Source organism: Protomyctophum bolini, assembly GCF_963924005.1.
Source record: "Protomyctophum bolini genome assembly, chromosome: 1".
Taxonomy (NCBI): domain Eukaryota; kingdom Metazoa; phylum Chordata; class Actinopteri; order Myctophiformes; family Myctophidae; genus Protomyctophum; species Protomyctophum bolini.
In genome coordinates this window covers 26,336,728-26,358,214 of record NC_137862.1, presented here as the reverse complement: position 1 = coordinate 26,358,214, position 21,487 = coordinate 26,336,728, and the positions used below count along the sequence as shown (strand labels likewise).

At 44.0% G+C, this 21,487-nt stretch overlaps 1 protein-coding gene across 4 annotated transcripts in view; it reads left to right on the top strand.

Annotated features, from left to right (window-relative positions):
• adamtsl3 (ADAMTS-like 3) overlaps positions 1 to 21,487 on the top strand; it is a 143,590-nt gene that overhangs the window by 47,901 nt on the left and 74,202 nt on the right. The window lies entirely within an intron of this gene.

Sequence of the window (21,487 nt, the reverse complement as noted above, 5' to 3'; positions counted from 1 at the left end):
ACTACAATTATTTGAAAACTTTAGTTACTTCTAGTTGCATTGTAGATGTTTGATTGACCTCTGTTCTACACAGTGAGAGCTAATCGTGTAACACATGCTTTCCACCTCCGAGACATCAGCTCCTCTTCCACACAGTACAAGTACAGAGTCTCTCTCTCTCTCTCTCTCTCTCTCTCTCTCTCTCTCTCTCTCTCTCGTATGTTTACATTGCCAAAGCAGAAGTGGAACAAGACAATCAAAATAGAACAATGTATTTACAAATAAATATTGGATATAAATAGGATTCAAATAAAGGTGTAGCTGTGTTATATTAGCACATTGGGTGATACTATCTTGTGAAACTATAAAAAGATTGTGCATTTTCTGTCAGAGATAGTTATACAATATACATCCATATAGAATACGTTAGCTTTATACTTTTGATAAACAGTGTACACATATGGTTTTTATTCCTTAAAACTAGCATGTTTGAACTCAACTCACTTACTACTCTGACGGCTAACGGTCAGGATGACCGTGTTTTTCGTGAAATCCCATTGGCCACTCTCTCCCTGCATCTCTTCTAATGCTCTTCACACCTCTCCCACCCGCGGTGGGGGGTTGACGACTTGCCATTGTTTTCTAAATGTCACATTCCAACTAATTCAAGGCAGCATTTCAACTCGACAGGACAACTCGACTTATTTTTTCTTTTTCATTTCAGTTTACCAAAATGTAATTATAGTGACTGTGTGAGCGCTATAATGAATACCCTTCTGCAGTGCGAGGTAATTAACGGCAACTGTCTAATGGACCGCTTAGACATGCTAGTGTTAAGGTGCTTGTATTCCATTTGACATCCTTCTCCTGTCACAGCAGCTCACGAATCTCGCTGCTGTGTTTGCACATTGTTGTACTTCATCCAACAGATATGGGAGTTTTTTGTCGTTAGTCATGTTTTCAAACTCTCTTTGGGTGATTGTAATCCGTGGAAAGTATATGTCTCTGATATCTTGGTACAGTGGACAGACGGTTAGGAAGTGTAGCTCAGTCTCTACCTCGGTTTGTGTGCAGTGGGTGCATTCTCTTGGGAGCCAGGTCTGCCTATGCCGGCCTTTCTCAATCGCAAGACTGTGTTCACTGAGTCTATATCGAGTTAATGTTTTCCTTATAGTTTTGGGTCAGTTACTGTGCTCAAGTGTCTGCTACTGTGTATTCCCTGTTTAGAGCTAAATAGCATTCCATTTTGCTCTGGTTTTGAGTAGATATTTTACAGTGTGTGAGATAGCTTTCTTTTTGTTTTCTTATGATTTGGTGTAGTCCCGTTTGTTTTCTATCTGGTGGTTGTGATTGTGTTAGTCCCAGAACTGGCTGGCTGAGGGGACATTTTTCCAGGGATTCACTGTGTGTGAGGGCCTTTTTGTGGAGCGTGTCCGCTTCAGTTTCCTTTAGTTGTTTATAGAATTTCAATGCTCTCTTTTGGGGTTTGATAGTGGGTATCGTCCTATTTCATGCGTTAATTGGTGTTTTCCGTTGGATGCGGAGAATGGATTTGCAGAATTCTGCATACAGAGTTTCAATTTTGTGTTTATCCCATTTTTCCGGTTCTTGATCGGCAAGTGGGCCCCAGACTTCGCAGCCATAGAGGGAAATGGGTTATATAACAGTCTAGTATCTTTAGCCAGATTTGTATTGGAATTTGGGATGTTTAACCTTAATGTTTTTTTTATGGCATAGAAAGCTCTTCTTGCCTTGTCCCTCAGGTCATTTACAGCTTGCTTGAAGTTACCTGTGCTGCTGATGTTTAGGCAGAGATAGGTATAGTTATTTGCATGTTCTAGTATGGTTGTATTTAGTACAAATAGTTGGTGTTGGGGACTAGATATTTTTTGGAATATCATAACTTTAGGTTTCTTTAGGTTAATGGTCAAGGCCCATGTCTGAGAGAAAGTGTGCAGGAGATCAAGTTGCTGTTGTAGTCCTTCTTTGGTTGGAGATAGCAACACCAGATAATCTGCGAATAGTAAGCATTTGACTTCTGTGTCTACTAGGGGGATGCCCGGTGCTGTGGATTGTTCTAGTGTTTTTGCCAGTTCATTGATGTATGTTAAAGAGGGTTGGACTCAGGTTGCAGTCCTGTCTAACTCCCCGGCCTTGGGAGAAGAAGTCAGTGTGTTTTCCATCAATCTTTGATGGGAAATTTGTTGTTGGTGTACATTGATTTTATGATGTCATAGGCTTTTCCTCCAATGCCACTTTATATCAGTTTGTACAACAGGCCCTCGTGCCAAATAGAGTCAAATGCTTTTTTGAAGTCCACAAAGCAGGAAAACAATTTGCCTTTTTGTTTATTTGGTTGTCAATTAGGGTGTTGAGGGTGAAAATATGGTCTGTTGTACGATAGTTTGGTAGGAAGCCAATAAGAGTTTTGCTCAGGGCATTGGTTTCTGTGAGAAAATGTATAATTCTGTGATTGAATTGTACATTCTCTCTCTCTCTCTCTCTCTCTCTCTCTCTCTCTCTCTCTCTCTCTCTCTCTCTCTCTCTCTCTCTCTCTCTCTCTCTCAATTCACTCAGATGCTAATTGAAGACTAATTGAGTTCACATTCAATCCCTGTTGGCCTCCGTCCCGAAACCCTCAAAGTGACATTGAGGAGTGACTGTTAACTCGGACGACCACCACGCACGCATGCACGCATGCACATACTGCTTAGAGTGACGTTTAGGCATGGTAATGGATATTCTTATCCCCAACGACTGCACCGTGAGAGAGAGAGCTTTCTGTGTGTTTGTGTGTAGATTAGAATAACTTATTAGTGGATATATTTAGATGAAAGAGCCACGGGGGGGGGGGGGGGGGGGGGGGGGATCGCACAGCTGTTTCCCTTGTGGTCCCCCGGTCAACACCCCCCCCACCCAGCCCTCCCCTCCCCCAGGGGTGCACTTTTAATCCTTCATACTTTATACTCCATGCTAGCATGCAAGGCCAATGCTTTAACACGTGCATGTGCACTGCGCATACACACTTGCACTTGACGTTTGCACTCAAGCTAGCACACACACACACACACACACACACACACACACACACACACACACACACACACACACTCATACACTCATACACACACACTCACACACTCACACACATGCACTTGCGAGGAAGGCTATAGTCCTGTGCATAGTGTGGAGTTTCAGTCCCTTCCCTCCACCATCTGTTAAGACATTCTGTTTGTTTTCTGCTTTCACATTTTGTTTATGCAGTAACGATAAAACTTTGGCACCTTTTTTAAGAGCTCCAGGCAAAAAAAAAAAAAAGCTGCAGTGTTTAGTTTCAAGTCGAGGCTATAGTGGTTTTGGCAGTTTAACTTTCATCGACGTGCTGGTGGCTCTAAAACATTATACTGCACAGCAAAACTCCTCTGTTAACAGAACTGACGGTATGAAAATGGCCCGAAAAGCATTGTTGGACTTAAAGTAACACTGAGGGCTTTGCTGTCTAAATGACTGGGTAAAGTAGCTAGTAAGTGTGCTTAAGAACAATTTGGTACTTTGGTATTTCTTTACTGGAGAATTTCCAAATCTCAGTAGGCTACTTTTACTTCTACTCCACATGCGTGCGTGCGTGTGGGCGCGGCTGTGCGTGGGCGCGTGTGTGTGTGAGTGCACTGTGTTTCCCTACAAAAAACCCCAAAACAAAACATAATGTCTGATGTGAAAGCACGGGAGCCTATTCCAGGGAAACGGATTGCTATCCCAGTTGTGGACTCAGGCTGTGGTTTGACTCGACACAACCCCGCATTACCACAGCTTACATCAGCCTTACACAACCCCCGTGACAAGAGAATGAGAGAACATTTAGCAGCATTTAATAATTCAGGGCCTTGGCCTATAATGTGTGCGTCTGTCTGTCTGAGTTTAGTTTTCATTTAGTTTTCCATGATGGCAGCAGCCTCTCAGAAGTATCGGCATCGGGCGCTGACACTTTTGGAGCGCGAGTGACGAACGGAGGCATTGAGTTCCATCAAGAATCATTACGCCGTGTTTTATGGAAAACTGACCCAAAGTAGGATACCCTGTAAAACATCTCTCATTGCCTCGCAGAAGGTTAAAAGAGCCGGTCGGGGAGTATACGGTTGCTGACTGTTCCCAGATGGCCCCAAACATGAATTGCCTGCAAATTTGCTTTAATTAATTCATATCTTTGAGAAGGCAGTGTAATTACTGTGACAAATACAAGCTGTAGGCCTATACCCGTGGGGGGGGGGGGGAATTATATAAATTATTCTATGAATGTCCTCTTGGCAGTGGCGGGCTGCATGTACTCCTTTGGGGGTTTCCACTAATTGCATTTTAAACATTATGCTAAATGTGCTTCCTCCGCCACACTGATGGATACCAAAATGTCTGTGCGTTTTGCTCCGTTGTTCCATTATTCTAGCAGTGTAAAGTTGGTCCATTATTCTAGCAGTGTAAAGTTGGTCCATTATTCTAGCAGTGTAAAGTTGGTCCATTATTCTAGCAGTGTAAAGTTGGTCCATTATTCTAGCAGTGTAAAGTTGGTCCATTATTCTAGCAGTGTAAAGTTGGTCCATTATTCCAGCAGTGTAAAGTTGGTCCATTATTCTAGCAGTGTAAAGTTGGTCCATTATTCTAGCAGTGTAAAGTTGGTCCATTATTCTAGCAGTGTAAAGTTGGTCCATTATTCTAGCAGTGTAAAGTTGGTCCATTATTCTAGCAGTGTAAAGTTGGTCCATTATTCTAGCAGTGTAAAGTTGGTCCATTATTCTAGAAGTGTAAAGTTGTTCCATTATTAAGGAGAAGACCTTCTAAGTAACACTATGGATCAGAGCTATAAGTAACATATAGCATTAAGGAGAAGACCTTCTAACACTATGGATCAGAGCCAAACTTATACCCTTGCAGTGTTATGGTCATATTTTAACCCGGTCAGATTCTGGAGCGTTTAGGTTACATTTTTACACTGGAGATTTAGAAGGACTCCCCACCTCTCTCTCAGCTCTGTGCAGCACACATAGAAGAGGGAACCGCTAGACCCCAAGGGGTCCTTGAAGGAGTTCCAGGGGGTCCCCAGCTAAATGATAGTTTGGAACCAAATGGACCCTTATGGGTCTGTAACTCTGAGAGTGTACAACTTAGAGCATGTTATGTAGACATCACTAGAATTGCATTGTATGTAGTCATAGCACTTCATAGTACATATGTATAGCATAGTATAGTTATAGTTTATATACATATAGTTTATATACATATAAACACTGTTACATTCTTAGCTTACGCATGTTTCATGATAACTACTTTTTATGTATGCGATGTATTGCCATGCTTTTTGTTCTTGCTTATTGTAAGTTGCTCTTGATTAAGAGCGTCTGCTAAATGCCTAAATTGTAATTGTAAATCGCATTTGTACACTCTCAGAGTTAAATTATAAATTGGGGTCTCAGAGATAGAAATGCCATTAAATGGGGGGTCCATAGCCTAATTCATGTCAAACTGGGGGTCCTTCAAATTAAACGGGTTGAGAATCACTGCTAGGGCCGTAAATATCTTCTGTTATGGGGGTCCCTGATGGCATATATTTTCAAACGGGGGTCCGCGGGATAATTAGTGTCAATTTGGGGGTCCTTGACATGAAAAAGTTGAAACTACAAAGTAGCTTCACTGTACACTGTACAGTGAAGCTACTTTGTATAAAAGCGTGCGGCTGGGTACAGTACAGTACAGTACAGTACAGTGTACAGTGAGTGCATTTTTAGCATGGGTTGGCCCCAGCGGGGGAGGGGGGGGGGGGGGATTAGACCCCCTAATTCTGATTCTGTGACAGAGGCCACTGCAGCCTCGCGGGGCTCTTAAATTCTCACACACAGCTCAGAAACACACTAATGGAAAAAAGGTTGGATTTATTTATTTTGTTTTAAAAGTGTAGATGGGGAGATTTAGCTTTCTTATTTTTTATGTAGGCATATCTGCTAGTCAAGAGCTTTGTGTGTGTGTGTGTGTGTGTGTGTGTGTGTGTGTGTGTGTGTGAGTGTGTGTGTGTGCCACCAAAGATGGTATGTGTCTAAGTTGGCAGCGATTACATGGACCACACGTGCGTATAGAACTGCGTCGGTAGGTAAGGGGTGGAGGGGGGCTGGTGGGTGGGGGGTGCAGTCATGGTGTCTATACCTGGGGGGGGGGGGGGACGACTGATCACTCTGCCAGACCAAAGAGAAACCTTACACTTGACCCTACTACTAAATCCTCTCTGTCAGGGCGGGTGAGACCTCCTCCGCAACCACAGCTTTCTGTCTGGTCCATGGCCCATGCACAGACAGCCCCTTCTCCGCTAGTCCCTACCTGCTGGCATTTTAGTATACTTTTTACGATTTTTTGTCGACGAACATTTTTCGTCATAGTTTTGTTGATGAAATTAATACTGACTGGACTGGTCTCTCTCTCTCTCTCTCTCTCTCTCTCTCTCTCTCTCTCATTTCATTGTGGAATGCTCTCCAGTAATTAGAATGAACGATCCCTTCCTCCCAGAGATTATTTTAGTGTTCTGTTATTTCTTTTCCCTCTCCCCCTCACTTCCTCATGTGTATTTTCTCCTGTATGATTTAATTAGCACTGACTGTACGCTGCATCCCGGGCCAGCAATGGTCTCTGAAAAAAGAAAGAAAGAAATAATATGTCCATGCATTCTGTATTAAGCCATAAAACAGCTTAAAACTGAAATATTTGTTTTGAATCATTTTTGAGTGGTACAACCACTCCTATAGACAGCTATGTGTGGCTGTGTCCCTGGCTGTGTACCTGTGTCCCTGGCTATGTCCCTGGCTGTGTCCCTGGCTGTATCCCTGGCTGTGTCCCTGTGTCCCTGGCTGTGTCCCTGTGTCCCTGGCTGTGTCCCTGTGTCCCTGGCTATGTCCCTGGCTGTGTCCCTGGCTGTATCCCTGGCTGTGTCCCTGTGTCCCTTGCTGTGTCCCTGGCTGTGTCCCTGTGTCCCTGGCTGTGTCCCTGTGTCCCTGGCTGTGTCCCTGTGTCCCTGGCTATGTCCCTGGCTGTGTCCCTGGCTGTGTCCCTGTGTCCCTGGCTATGTCCCTGGCTGTGTCCCTGGCTGTGTCCCTGGCTGTATCCCTGGCTGTGTCCCTGGCTGTGTCCCTGTGTCCCTTGCTGTCTCCCTGTGTCCCTGGCTGTGTCCCTGTGTCCCTGGCTGTGTCCACACATTGAGTGGACATGTTGCAGATAGAGGGACATTGAGTGGACATGTAGCAGATAGAGGGACATTGAGTGGACATGTAGCAGATAGAGGGACATTGAGTGGACATGTTACAGATAGAGGGACATTGAGTGGACATGTTACAGATAGAGGGACATTGAGTGGACATGTTACAGATAGAGGGACATTGAGTGGACATGTTACAGATAGAGGGACATTGAGTGGACATGTTACAGATAGAGGGACATTGAGTGGACATGTTACAGATAGAGGGACATTGAGTGGACATGTAGCAGATAGAGGGACATTGAGTGGACATGTTACAGATAGAGGGACATTGAGTGGACATGTTACAGATAGAGGGACATTGAGTGGACATGTTACAGATAGAGGGACATTGAGTGGACATGTTACAGATAGAGGGACATTGAGTGGACATGTAGCAGATAGAGGGACATTGAGTGGACATGTAGCAGATAGAGGGACATTGAGTGGACATGTTACAGATAGAGGGACATTGAGTGGACATGTTACAGATAGAGGGACATTGAGTGGACATGTTGCAGCAGCAGATTGTGAACCACATGCTGTAGAAATGAGACCATGTGTGGAAATTGGATTTCACTGACTGACATGTTGTTATACTCACCAACAGATGAAAGTCATGCTCTGACCAATAGGTGCCTTTGTCCCGTCCAGGTCTCTCTCTCTCTCTCTCTCTCTCTCTCTCTCTCTCTCTCTCTCTCTCTCTCTCTCTCTCTCTCTCTCTCTCTCTCTCTCTCTCTCTCTCTCTCTCTCTCTCTCTCTCTCTCTCTCTCTCTCTCTTTGAGGTGGGATGTGAGCTTTGTTTGACAGTGAGCTGCACCTGCGCGGTGTGGCCGTGCACGCACTCACGCAAGTTTGAGCCTTGCATATACAGTTGGCTGTGCTTCTCACTCGCCGGCAGGTTTAAGAAGAAAGGACTCCTTCAAATCAAAGGGAGATCAGCTTGATTGGTTGGTTGCATGCAGGGTTCACGTGCCGTCTCTAATCCCAGCTGATGATTGGCTGATTACACAGTAGCCGGTCGATCAGTGTATAGCAGTCATGAAACCCCCCCCCCCCCCCACCACCTTTCAGAGGGGGGGGGGGGGGGGGGGTGTTCCGTGGAACAACATTTTCAAATGGCGGTCCTTGACATGAAATATTGAGCACCACTGAATATATATATATATATACAGTATATATATATATATATACACCGGTATATCTTTGCTTCACACACTTTTCTTTCGAAAATATTTAAAAAATAATGATAATTAACGACTAAATGTAGGAAAGTAGAAAAGAAAATCAAGGCATATTAACTTGCGACCCACGGAAGTGGATCTGCGACCAGGGGGGCAGTCAGACAGATATTTTGTCCAGTCACTAGTTTAAAGTCTCATTTCTAATGTCATAATATTCTTTTTGGAAAATTATGGTCCCATTTATTTAAAAAATGACCATAAAGTCGCGTATGTTCTGAGGGGCGTGGCTACCGTTACAGTCTATGATCGGGATTCCCCACCCACTCGAGTCAAAATAAAAACCAACTAAGAAGAAGGGGGGAAGTCCCGCCTCGTTGTCTGGGCCAGCCAATGGGCCAGCTGGGCCCAAACGGATCTAGAAAGATGGCGACTTACAGTTCAAGGACTGACAGGCTTCATTTTATGTTAGACCCGGGGTACGCTTTGTCTATATTTTTTACAGTCTATGTCTGCGACCCATAAAGTGTGTCCCTCCCGACCAACAGTTTGAGAAACAGTGGTATAATAATATATTCAATATAATAACTGTGTCCACTCTTCTGAATACATAATAATACATTCAATATATACAGTAGCCTATAGTAGCGGTCCTCTCTACTGAATATATACAACTTTTAATAGAATAATAGAATAACACTGTCCACTCCTCTTCTGAATACTATTCTAACTGTGTGTGATCAGAGTGCAGTGACCTGCACTGATGACCCTGATTAGCTGAGCTTGTATTCATCAACGGGGCTTGCCTGTGAGAATCCATTCCTAATTTTGTGTGTGTGTGTGTGTGTGTGTGTGTGTGTGTGTGTGTGTGTGTGTGTGTGTGTGTGTGTGTGTGTGTGTGTGTGTGTGTGTGTGTGTGTGTGTGTGTGTGTGTGTGTGTGTGTGTGTGTGTGTGTGTGTGTGTGTGTGTGTGTGTGTGTGTGTGTGTGTGTGTGTGCGCGTGCGTGCGTGTGAGGCTCTTTATACAGTTTTACAGTCGGTTTACAGTAGCATACTGTATTATGTTCAATGAGAGAAAATATTTTCAGCATCACGCAGACATTCACTTTCATTCATCTATTTTTAAAGTGTTTCCACATTTGCCAAAACGAAACACAATATGACAACTCTGCTGTTGAAAGTGATATTTTAATATTTTCTTTTGCCCCACCACAACCACCACAATTAGGTTTCAAGCACAGCAAAGACAAATACTAGATGAGATTTCCATTTTCTATTTTTACGTACAGTATAGTGTATTTTCAGAGGGGCTTTTTGGGCACCGGGAGCTGTGATTGCTCCCCAGGGTGGGAATAGTGCGTGCAGTAAGTGCTAGCTCTTGGGCTGGAGGCTGACATCTCTTTAGGCTCATATGTCAGGATGACAGGAGGGGTGGCCCAGTCTCAATGTCCACTGCCTGCAGCCTGGCCCCCCCTGGCCCCCATACCCACTGGCCCCCATGCCCACTGCCTGCCCACCCACTGCCTGGCCCCCATGCCAGCTGCCAGGCTCACGTTGGTCCCAGGTAACTAGGGACGTGCAGAGAGTGTTAGAGGGGCTCGGGCTGAAATCCTGTTAAGAGAGCACTTTTGGACAAAAATAGCAGATCTACAAGCTCACAACGCGTTGAGAGCTTGTATATCAGCTGTTTTCGGGGGGGGGGGGGGGGGGGGGGGGCAACCCAGCACTCTTTATCTAGTGGAGATGCGGTGTTACGACATTGGATTTCTAAACAAATTTGTTCAATGCAAAATACTGTGTAAATGTTCAGGAGACTTTGGGAAAAAAACTATGCCTTCCGGCATGGCATTTGCATTTCTTCCACCATAGTAAATGCTGCATTCGTGGCCTGGAGCTGTTGTTTTACAGACGGGTCAGCCAAGGAATCAGCCTCAGGTCTCCATCCATCCATCCATCTTCAACCGCTTATCCGTAGTCAGGTCGCGGGGGCAACAGCTCCACCAGAGAGCTCCAGACGTCCCTCTCCAGAGCAACATTAGTGACTTCCTCCTGGGGGATCCTGAGACGTTCCAAGGCCAGCGAGTCGATGTGTTTCCTCCAACTGCGCCTTGGTCTTCCCCGGGGTCTCCTCCCAGTGGGACGTGCCCCGAGGACCTCCCTGCCTGAGAGGCATCCTAACCAGATGCCCGAAACACCCAAGCTGGCTCCTTTCCAGGCGAAGAAGCAGCGACTGTACTCTGAGTCTCTCTCGTGTGACTGAACTTCTCACCCTATCTCTAAGGGAGATGCCAGCCGCCCGTCGAAGAAAACTCATTTCGGCCGGCCTCAAGGTTTAAATGGGTTTAAAGGGCTGCTGAAAATGACATACAGCATTCTGGGGGTTGTTTGAAACCTCCATGCATGTTGTCAAGCCGAACCGGCCCAACAATGTGTTCCATTTTCCATGGAGCCTAGCCCGTTGTGTATAGTGTTACCCATGCACCATGTCTGCCATGCCACTGTGAGGCTTGGCAGTCAGCCCCTGCCATGTAGAGGGACAGAGACGGGGAGGCTGGCAGGCAGCCCCTGCCATGCAGAGGGACAGAGACGGGGAGGCTGGCAGGCAGCCCCTGCCATGCAGAGGGACAGAGACGGGGAGGCTGGCAGGCAGCCCCTGCCATGCAGAGGGACATGGAGACAGAGGGAGGCTGCCATGCAGAGAGACAGGCTCCTGAATGAGGCGGGTGCATGTGTTTGGTCCAACCTTAGAGTATATATTAATAGAGACGTCACCAGATTTCTCCTCGCATCCACTTGCATTAAGTTGCTCAAAAGCGCATGAGGCGATTTCACTCCTCCTTCCGGGTAGGAACAGAGTGCATTCTGGGATGGCATTGGGGCAAATTGTTCACGTATGAAACATATAGGGCTGTATTTTGCGTGTCTTAACCCTTGGACGCCACTTGACGGAAATGACGGATTAATGCTATAAATACAAACCTCCCGTTGACGGACATGACGGACTGTCAATCAATGTCACTCATCGGGGGTTCAACGGAGCAAAAATAAGCAAATTTGGCTAATTTTGGATGTAATCTTCCTAAAACCGGCCGAAATCCTCGCGTGCACGCGCGCGGTCTTTATGTGCATCGCTGCAAAAAATGCGATATTTTGGGATGTTTTGGGCTTGATTTGAGCTTAATTTGACTTAGTTATGAAAAAGACGATGGTAGCTTAGCATCCCGGACAGCTAAGCTAGTGACTCAGGGTCAAACTACAACCGGATGTTTACGACCGTTGAACCGGAAGTGACTTTGCCAGATTCGTCTATTTGGTCAAAATCGGCATAATGGTGCGTTCCCGCCATCTGGTGGCAATACTATAGATTACACTAGCAATGTGAGGAATGGTCTAATTCGTCGTATGTTATAGAGTGTGAACCTACAGGATCGAGTGACAGCTGTGGTGTGAGTTTTTAACGAGAGCTGACTGTCCAGGACAACACCAAGATTCCTGGCTGTTGGGACAGACGTTACCAGGGCGTTGTCTACGGAAATAGTTAGCTCCCGCATAGGGCAGGACTTAGCTGGGAAGAAGAGAAGCTCAGTCTTGTCTGGGTTCAGTTTGTGGGTGGTTGGAGGACATCCACTGTGAGATGTCAGCCAGGCATGCAGTGATGCGCTCTTCCACCTGAGTGGCAGAGGGGGGGAAGGATAGAAACAGTTGTGTGTCATCGGCGTAGCAGTGATAGGATATATTGTGAGCAGAGATGATAGTGCCAAGGGATTTAGTGTACAGTGAGAAAAGGAGGGGACCAAGTACAGATCCCTGTGGGACCCCAGTTTGGAGGGTTCGGGGGGATGATATAACAGACCTTTCCTGGAAACCTGGTAGGTCCGGTCGGTGAGGTAGGAGGAGAACCACTTTAGTGCCGTTCCACCGATGCCTAGATCCGCTAGGTTGTCTAGGAGCAGCTGGTGGTTCACTGTGTCAAATGCTGCCGATAGGTCTAGGAGAATCAGTACTGCAGAGTGGGAAGCAGCTTGGGCAGCATGTAGTGCTTCTGTGACTGCCAGCAGGGCAGTTTCTGTGGAGTGGGCCTTCTTTTTATTTATTCTTTATTTTTTTACTAATTATTTTATCCCACGATTTTGTAACCCAGTTTTCTTTTCACCCAGTGCCAATTATCTAATGTAATCCTGGGCGCTACACTTCCTCTGCCAAGCTGGGGGGGGGGGCAGCGGACTGACCTCATGCCTCCTTCTATGCATGAGGAGCCCAAGCTGCTTCTTTTCACCTGGGGGAATTTCCCCGGCCGGACGTAGCACGTGGAAGGGACACGTTATACTAGCAGGCATTAGTCCATATGTTGGTTAGACATATTAGCAGGCATTAGTCCATTTGCTGGTTAGACATACTAGCAGGCAATGCATTAGTCGATAGTTGGTTAGACATATTAGCAGGCATTAGTCCATATGTTGGTTAGACATAATTATTAGCAGGCATTAGTCCATATGTTGGTTAGACATATTAGCAGGCATTAGTCCATATGTTGGTTAGACATATTAGCAGGCATTAGTCCATATGTTGGTTAGACATATTAGCAGGCATTAGTCCATATGTTGGTTAGACATATTAGCAGGCATTAGTCCATATGTTGGTTAGACATATTAGCAGGCATTAGTCCATGTTGGTTAGACATACAGGCATTGGTCCATGTTGGTTAGACATAATAATGAACAGACCATATGAATGGAGACATGGGGCTATATATTGCGCCACCCCTTACCCCTTATCCCTAAACTTTTTTGCAATTCTTTACTATTTCGAAATACCTTTTAAAATAGTTCAAATAGCCGATCTACAAGCTCACAACGTGTCGATGTAGAACGGCTAGTTGAACTATTTTAAAATGTTTTTCAAAATGGTAAAAAAAATGGCAAATAAGTTTAGGGATAAGGGCCAGATGGGGCCCATGGTGTATCAGTATCATTTTTGATAACTCATATCTGAGATGAATAATCCTGAACAGGACAGATTTTTCCTGACGCACCCGTTTTTTTGAAAGAGCTCTCCATATTTCAAAGAGCAGTTCATTATGTTTGTAATGATCATACATTGGCTGGAGAACACGCCCAAACCCAGAACAATGGAAGGGAGAAGGAGAGAGAGAGAGAGAGCTATGAGAGTTATGAAAAAAGCGTATGCTCAATTCCCCCGTCAAGAGTACTATTCATTCTCAGCGCTTACACGGTCGTGACTCCAATAATCAGTCACTGGACAGGAAGGTGTCGGAGAGAAAGTGGTTCTTTGAAAGGGATGGCTGTGATTCACAGGGAATTCATCCAAATCTAAAGCTGACAAATCCTCATTGTTAGGCACTCGTACTATTACTGCCTCATCTTCTCGTAACAGCTCTACATTGTCAACAGCTTAGGCACTTTTATACATTAGCTTATGTTTTGAGTGGTGCAACCACTCCAAGAAACAGCTATGTCCCTATGTTTAGAGTACCAGTAGGGGAAAAAGTGGCACTGTTGTGCTAGTAACAGAGAGAGAGAGAGAGAGAGAGAGAGATTGCACTGTTGCCTGCTAATGAGAGAGAGAGGTGTCTGCTAATTCCCCCACTCAGTAACTCTGTCATTTCTCGACCGTTTCGGATGTGGGGCGGCTCGCCGGAACCGGGCTGGCACCCTGGGCGCGTTCATGTGGGTCTGGAAGTTCCGGGGACCCACTGGGGACCCCCGCACGGAGTTGCACCACTCAGTTCACACGGGTGTGATTTTTATTTTCCAGGTGGCAGTGGTAGAAAAAAAAGATACTTTTACTTGAGTAAAACATTTAAGTACTTTTTTCCCACTACTACTTATTGCGTCAAAATGTAGCCTACTTAAAAGTACACAAACGTAGAAGGTACTCATTGCGTAGGAACTTCTAGGAAGTCATGTTTCACGTTTCAAGTTTTTCAAAATCTGCATGAAATGTTTTGAAAATGGCCGAAAAAGTGCATAATTTGCCACATTGAAGTATATTTTATAATAATAATAAAACCCCACTTTGAGAACCACTGCTTTACACCACTGCTTCTTGTTTTAGCTCTACATTGTCCTACAACAGCTTAAGCAGTTTTGTACATTATTTATAGCTTCTATTTTTTCTATTCCAGATGGCAATGCTTACACAGCACTGTAAGACCTGTACGCACTGCACAATAATTAACCAGAAACAGATGACTGATTTTCTCTGAAGCTAACTGCTATATGCTATACAATTACTGAAGCTAACCGCTATATGCTTAACAATTACGCGTGGCGTGTAGCTTGCGCAGCAGAGGCTTAAATGGCACTTTAATCGTTAGCAATAGTTCACCACCTTAGACGATGGGGTGAGGCTGTAAGCGCACATACTTACACAACGACAGCTAGCTGAGGGCGTTTGCGGTGGAGCGCAGATGCCAAGAAGAAAGACGGATCTTCAAGGAACAGACCTGGGCTATTAATGATTCAATGTGCTGGCTCGAAACAATGGCCGGCCTGTGGTGGAATTGTAACGTTGTGCAGATTGAGGTGCGTCCTTATATCAATTGACCTCTTTTCTTCTCTCGTGGCTTGGACGTCTGCCAGAGGTAGTAGAGACAATGTACTTTAATAAGAGGCCGCTGCATGGGTCCATGCCTGGCTGGAACTGTGATTGGCTGATAGCACGCTGCGAGCAGCCAACAGAAAGGACAATCACCGTTATTATACAACATGGAAGAAATCTCATTGGATGAAATGGCCAAACCCGTGCTCCAAACGAGCATGACCGATCTAATCAAAACATAAAAATCACCTGTGCTGAGATGAGACCGAGACTCACAGAGCATAGCGGGCTGGCTGAGTGGCTCTAGCAGTTATGATGGGACAGTGTCTAAATCATTTAGGACTGAGACCAGATTCTACAAAAATAAGGTCTTCTAAGTTCTAAATCATGAGTTTTCTGAAAGTGAGCCCAGTGTCTCTGATGTCATAGACACTGGGCTCACTTCCTTCCTGGACTACAATTTCCATAATGCTTTGGTGCACTGCTCCTCCTTGTTGGATAGGGGAGGGCTATCTTACTGAGACAACATGTAGTCCAAGAAGTAATCGAGCCCAGTGACCATGGTATCAGAGACACTGGGCTCACTGCTAAAATCAAAAAAATCTAAAACCACAAATTACGCACATAAAGACCCCCAGGAAAGTGTTCTAAATCTTCTAAACGTCATTAACATATATTTTTTTGTGAAGGAAGGAACGTGTGTGTGTGTGTGTGTGTGTGTGTGTGTGTGCGCGCGCGTGCGTGTATACATTTTTGTACGTGTATGTGTGCCTGCTTGAGTACGTGCGTGCGCGCATGCGTGTTTGCCTAACGGCGATGATTTAAATCAGTGGTTCCAGGGACCCCCAAAGGTCCTTGAGGGGATCCCAGGGGGTCCCTAACTAATGTGAGAGTGTACAGTACACCATATTTGTACTGTACACTGTCCTCTCATGGGTCTATAATGCATAGTAACCTTGAAATATAAAGAGTTTGAGAATCACTGATTTAAATTCCTCTCGACTATGGGGGGAAAAAGACGAACAACTTCTGTTTCTCACTTTTTTATGACACTCCAGAGTGGCATTAAAACATCCTACATATAGTCTGTATTTTCTCCAGTTATACATACATTATACAATATAGGCCTACATTAAAACGTCCTAGTCTGTATTTATACATGTATACATTAAACAATATACATACATTAAAACGTCCTATAGTCTGTATTTTCTCTAGTTATACAGTATCATTTCATGTAGCTTTAGTCTTGCAAACATGTGGCCTTATGGATCAGCTCCTTGGATTGGGAAACTGATGTCTAACTGTGACTGGAACGTTTGTTTCATTTGCAGTAGTCTAGTCTAGTCTAGTGCATATGTAGTCTAGTCTAGTGTAGTGTAGTTCTAGTTCAGTGCATATGTTTTGTCGTACATGATTAGTGGAAGGTTTCACTGTTTATTTATTTTGTTCTCCCTTGAATTTTATAACTGGCTGCAGTCCAGTTAATATTTAAAGGTATATTCAGTGATTGCATTTAATTCAGATATCACCATCAAAAACCCCATTCTTCACATTTTAGTTGCATTATTCATTTGATGCATATAATCTTTCATGATGAGCAAATTAATGTACATTTCTCTACTTGAACAGGTTTGCCTATATACCTATAAATGCATATTATAGGAATATATTATATGATGATGGGAATCACGGCACAACAACCTGACATTTCAAATTATTACAAACTATGTTATGCATAATTATAGTCTATAGGCCTACTGTACAAACATGTTATGATTGTTGCTAATATTTCCACCATTTGCTTGTGCTGATGTGGGCTAGTTTTGTATTGTACATTAGAAAATATGAACACATGTTGGTTGTGAACATAAGAAGAAAAGGACATGACGATTTCTGTGGAGCAGACAAAAGGAATAAGGTATAGTTTGGTGTGATGAAATGATCAGAGCTAAAAATATTTGAATGCAGTCTTCGGTGTTATTAAACTATAAGCCCCCAATATTAGCCTAAGATTTAGACTCGTAGATGTGAATATGACGCTTCATTACAAGCGTCATAATCAATAAAATACACTACCATAGCCAGCCATGCTTGGCCAGTGTCATAGCGGGGAATCCAAAATTGATGCTGGTCACGGCAGGGTAAGGCTAGTGGGCTACCCCTGTTTGCTAGAACAAAACGACATTTAACAGTATTGTTCTATTGCAAGACATGGCCTGGATTGCATTTTTGTGGGCTTGCTGCAGCGAGCAGACACTAGTATCATTATATCACTAGTATCACACAGTACCATTGTAACGACCGGCTACTATTAGCGTTAGGTCACGCTGTTTACCTTTTCTCCAGAAACGTTAACATGTCAGGAGTTATAAGGCTTTAAAAATCCTACTTTGAACGGAGGTAAATGAGGGGGCCGTGTGCAAAGACCCTGGTTGCCTATAGCAACCGGACCAATATTAGAACCTGATTTTCGCTTCATATAATATATGAAGCGGATAGGCTGAAAATCACCATATTATGGTGTATGGTGTATGGTGTACGGCATCATATGTAAATATGATGCTTAAACATGTAGCCGTAGGTGTAATGTTAGAGACCACAGAAGTGAACCTTTCAAGCCTGTTTTTTCAACTCGCTGTTTTCTGCAAGACATTACTCTATAAGCCATATCTCCAAAACTGCTGGGTCAAACTGAATGCTTTCACATGACATGAAAAAAATGAAAATTCAAAAAAATCCAATGGCAGTCCCTCAGTCAAATTTGGTCACAAATGTCCCCCTCTCAGTTTTTTGCCAAATTCATGAAAACTGTGATTAGTACAACATCTCTTCATGGAGTCATGGATGCATCCGCAGCAGTGTCGAGAAGTTGCCGTGTGTTGTTGCGCTCTGAAAACAGCCGATCTACAAGCTTGGCTGTTTTCAGCACTGCAACCAAGTGTGAAATCAGAATCTGCTGTCGAAATTCAACACTGAATTGAATCTCTGTTGACTCTTTGGTAAGCTTACCTTCCGGTTGGAGGAGGGTGAGTCAAAACATCTTACCTTCCGGTTAGAGGAGGATTGTGAGTCAACACATTTTATGAGACTGAGGCTCTGTGTCCTGGAATAGATTGCACACACGCACGCACGCACACACGCACGCACGCACGCACTGCAGCAGTTAACATATGTGACACGAATATGATGGATGAGAGAGTTCCGGTGGTTGATTCCTCTGTGATTTGTGTGTGTGCGCGCGGGGGCATGTGTGTGTACAGTGTGTGTCACTGTGTGTGTGTGTGTGTGTGTGTGTGTGTGTGTGCGTGTGTGCATCTCACATGCTGAAACGTTTATCAGACGTTGTTTAAACAGCAATGAGCTCGCATGCAGCAGTTATAGCCATGAATCCAGCTCCTTGTGATAACAACATGACCTCCTTATCTCTGTGATAACAACATGACCTCCTTATCTCTGTGATCAACCTCCTTATCTCTGTGATAACAACAACCTCCTTATCTCTGTGATAACAACATGATGACCTCCTTATCTCTGTGATAACAACAACCTCCTTATCTCTGTGATAACAACATGATGACCTCCTTATCTCTGTGATAACAACATGACCTCCTTATCTCTGTGATAACAACAACCTCCTTATCTCTGTGATAACAACAACCTCCTTATCTCTGTGATAACAACATGATGACCTCCTTATCTCTGTGATAACAACAACCTCCTTATCTCTGTGATAACAACATAACCTCCTTATCCCTGTGATAACATGACCTCCTTATCTCTGTGATAACAACATGACCTCCTTATCTCTGTGATAACAACATGACCTCCTTATCTCTGTGATAACAACATAACCTCCTTATCTCTGTGATAACAACATGACCTCCTTATCTCTGTGATAACAACATAACCTCCTTATCTCTGTGATAACAACATGACCTCCTTATCTCTGTGATAACAACAACCTCCTTATCTCTGTGATAACAACATAACCTCCTTATCTCTGTGATAACAACATGACCTCCTTATCTCTGTGATAACAACATGACCTCCTTATCTCTGTGATAACAACAACCTCCTTATCTCTGTGATAACAGCATGACCTCCATATCTCTGTGATAATAACATGACCTCCTTATCTCTGTGATAACAACATAACCTCCTTATCTCTGTGATAACAACAACCTCCTTATCTCTGTGATAACAACATAACCTCCTTATGTCTGTGATAACAACATGACCTCCTTATCTCTGTGATAACAACATGACCTCCTTATCTCTCGGCTGATGAAGACAATGCTCTATTCACTTTGTATTGATGACTCATCTGCTGCAGATAACGTGTGTGTGGATAGACAGGTACGCTGTCATCCCAAGATACGTGCACGGAGACACACACACACACACACACACACACACACACACACACACATACAGACACTGCGGCAATCCACAGACGAAAAGGCCTCGTCCCTGTCTTGTCTTGTCAGAGCTGTCTTTCCGCATGAGGGAAAATACACAGTTTTCCTCCCCAGGTGCCATTTGTCCTGTTGTCACATCTCGTTTTAGCAGCTCTTCAACCGAGGTGACAGAAGTTCCATCGGTGAAAAGAACAACGACCGAGGTGATAGAACCATCGGTGAAAGGCATCTATTTTAGCATCGGAGCCCTCAGTGTACAAGTGTTTTTCATTTGTATTCTCGTGGCTGAAACTCTCATAGACTACAAGGCTACAGTATATCAGCTGTTATGTGCGCATGTGCACATGTAGGCTTGTGCGTGTAGGGTGCACGTGACGTCGTTAATATGCATGCCGTATACCACTGGGGGGAAGAAATTAATTCACCATTACACCATTGGTGATGACACCCTCATACCGTATGCGCTGCAAGTATAAATTAAGCTTAAATAGTTCTGTTTTCCTACATGAATAGTCCTCGGGTCTGTTTTTGATCATTTCCCACTTGGAAAATGATCTCCGCTCCACCGATATAGTTGTTTGAAATGAGGTTTATTATTATTCCGAGTGCAATGTCAACATTAAGAAATGCACTCTGGAGATTTCACTCTTTCAGTAGTGAGAGAGAGAGAGAGAGAGAGAGAGAGAGAGAGAGAGAGAGAGAGAGAGAGAGAGAGAGAGAGAGAGAGAGAGAGAGAGAGAGAGAGAGAGAGAGAGAGAGAGAGAGAGAGGTAGCCGTAGTATGAGGGAGTCTTTGTGTTGGCTTCACACAGTAACGTAAAACATATATATTAAGACAGTGTTGTGGCAGTAGTTCTTAGTAGTATTGATAAGTCAAAAACGACAACCTTCTTCTTTGTAATATGAAACTTTATATCAGTTGAACATAGCGTAAAACAACAACCTGGCCACTGCCATTGATTCATATAATAGACTGTCTGCTAAAGCCCGCGCATAGTGCAAAGCCCGCTGGGTAGTGGGATGTACCATAGTGACAGAACCGTAAGTACCATAATAGTAGAATGCACAAACAGAATATTTACAATCTCCCACTTTTCTTTTCTTTTTCCCTTTTTTTTTATAACAAAGAAACAAAGTCTATTATTAATGTCCATAGGCATGAAAGAACATAATGACCAAAAACAAAAATTACTGTTAAAAGAAAAAAAAAGTCTCTATTCCAGTTTCCATACTCCAACACTGAGTGCCTTTAGGAGCTGAAGTGCGGATGCACCTCGTTTTGTCAAGCAATCAGCTAGCTGCTCTCCTGTAGGTGCCCACAGTATCCGTTGGATTCTTTTGCTCTGAAGAAGTTCCTTGATACCACTTATTTCAATGCGGAGCCTTTTCTCTGTCACTGACTTAGTAGACTTGATGGCATCAGCAAGAGAGTGGTTATCAGTGACACACACTATTGGTAAGACATGCTGGGTAAGATGTCCAGTGGTTAGTTCTGCATGAAGGTCAGAAAGAGAAATGGCACTGTCAACAGCATCTGCGAGAGCGAGTGTTTCTCCAGCAAGTGTGCTTCGGACGACTCTCCTGATCTTCTTTGACTGCCAATAAACAGGTGAGAATCTTCCTTCCTCACCCATCAGCACAATGAGATGTCCCCCTTGAGTGCCACCATCTGGAAGGTTTCCCAGTGAGGCATCACAGAACACTACTAGCTTTAGAGAGTTGTCTTTTCCTAGGTTCTGAAATTTCAGTGTCACTTTTTCTGATTTTAGCTTTCTCACCACCTTGTTTGTGTCATGTAAACTCTGTACAGTAGCATGTTTTATGTTAGCAGCAAGGACACAAGTATCAAACATAATATCAGGTCGACTTTGTCTGGCAACCCACAGAAGTTGACCTATCTTTGATCTAAGGTCATCGATTTCACTCTCAGTCAGGGGAGCATCACGGCTCATCGCTCTGGAGGTGTCCATGTGAATTGGCTGAAGATTCTGTATATAATGGTCTTGATGCATATAAGTTACTCCACTTTCAGTGACATACTCCATGCCTACATAGCGAAAACTGTCATGTTCTTCTCTG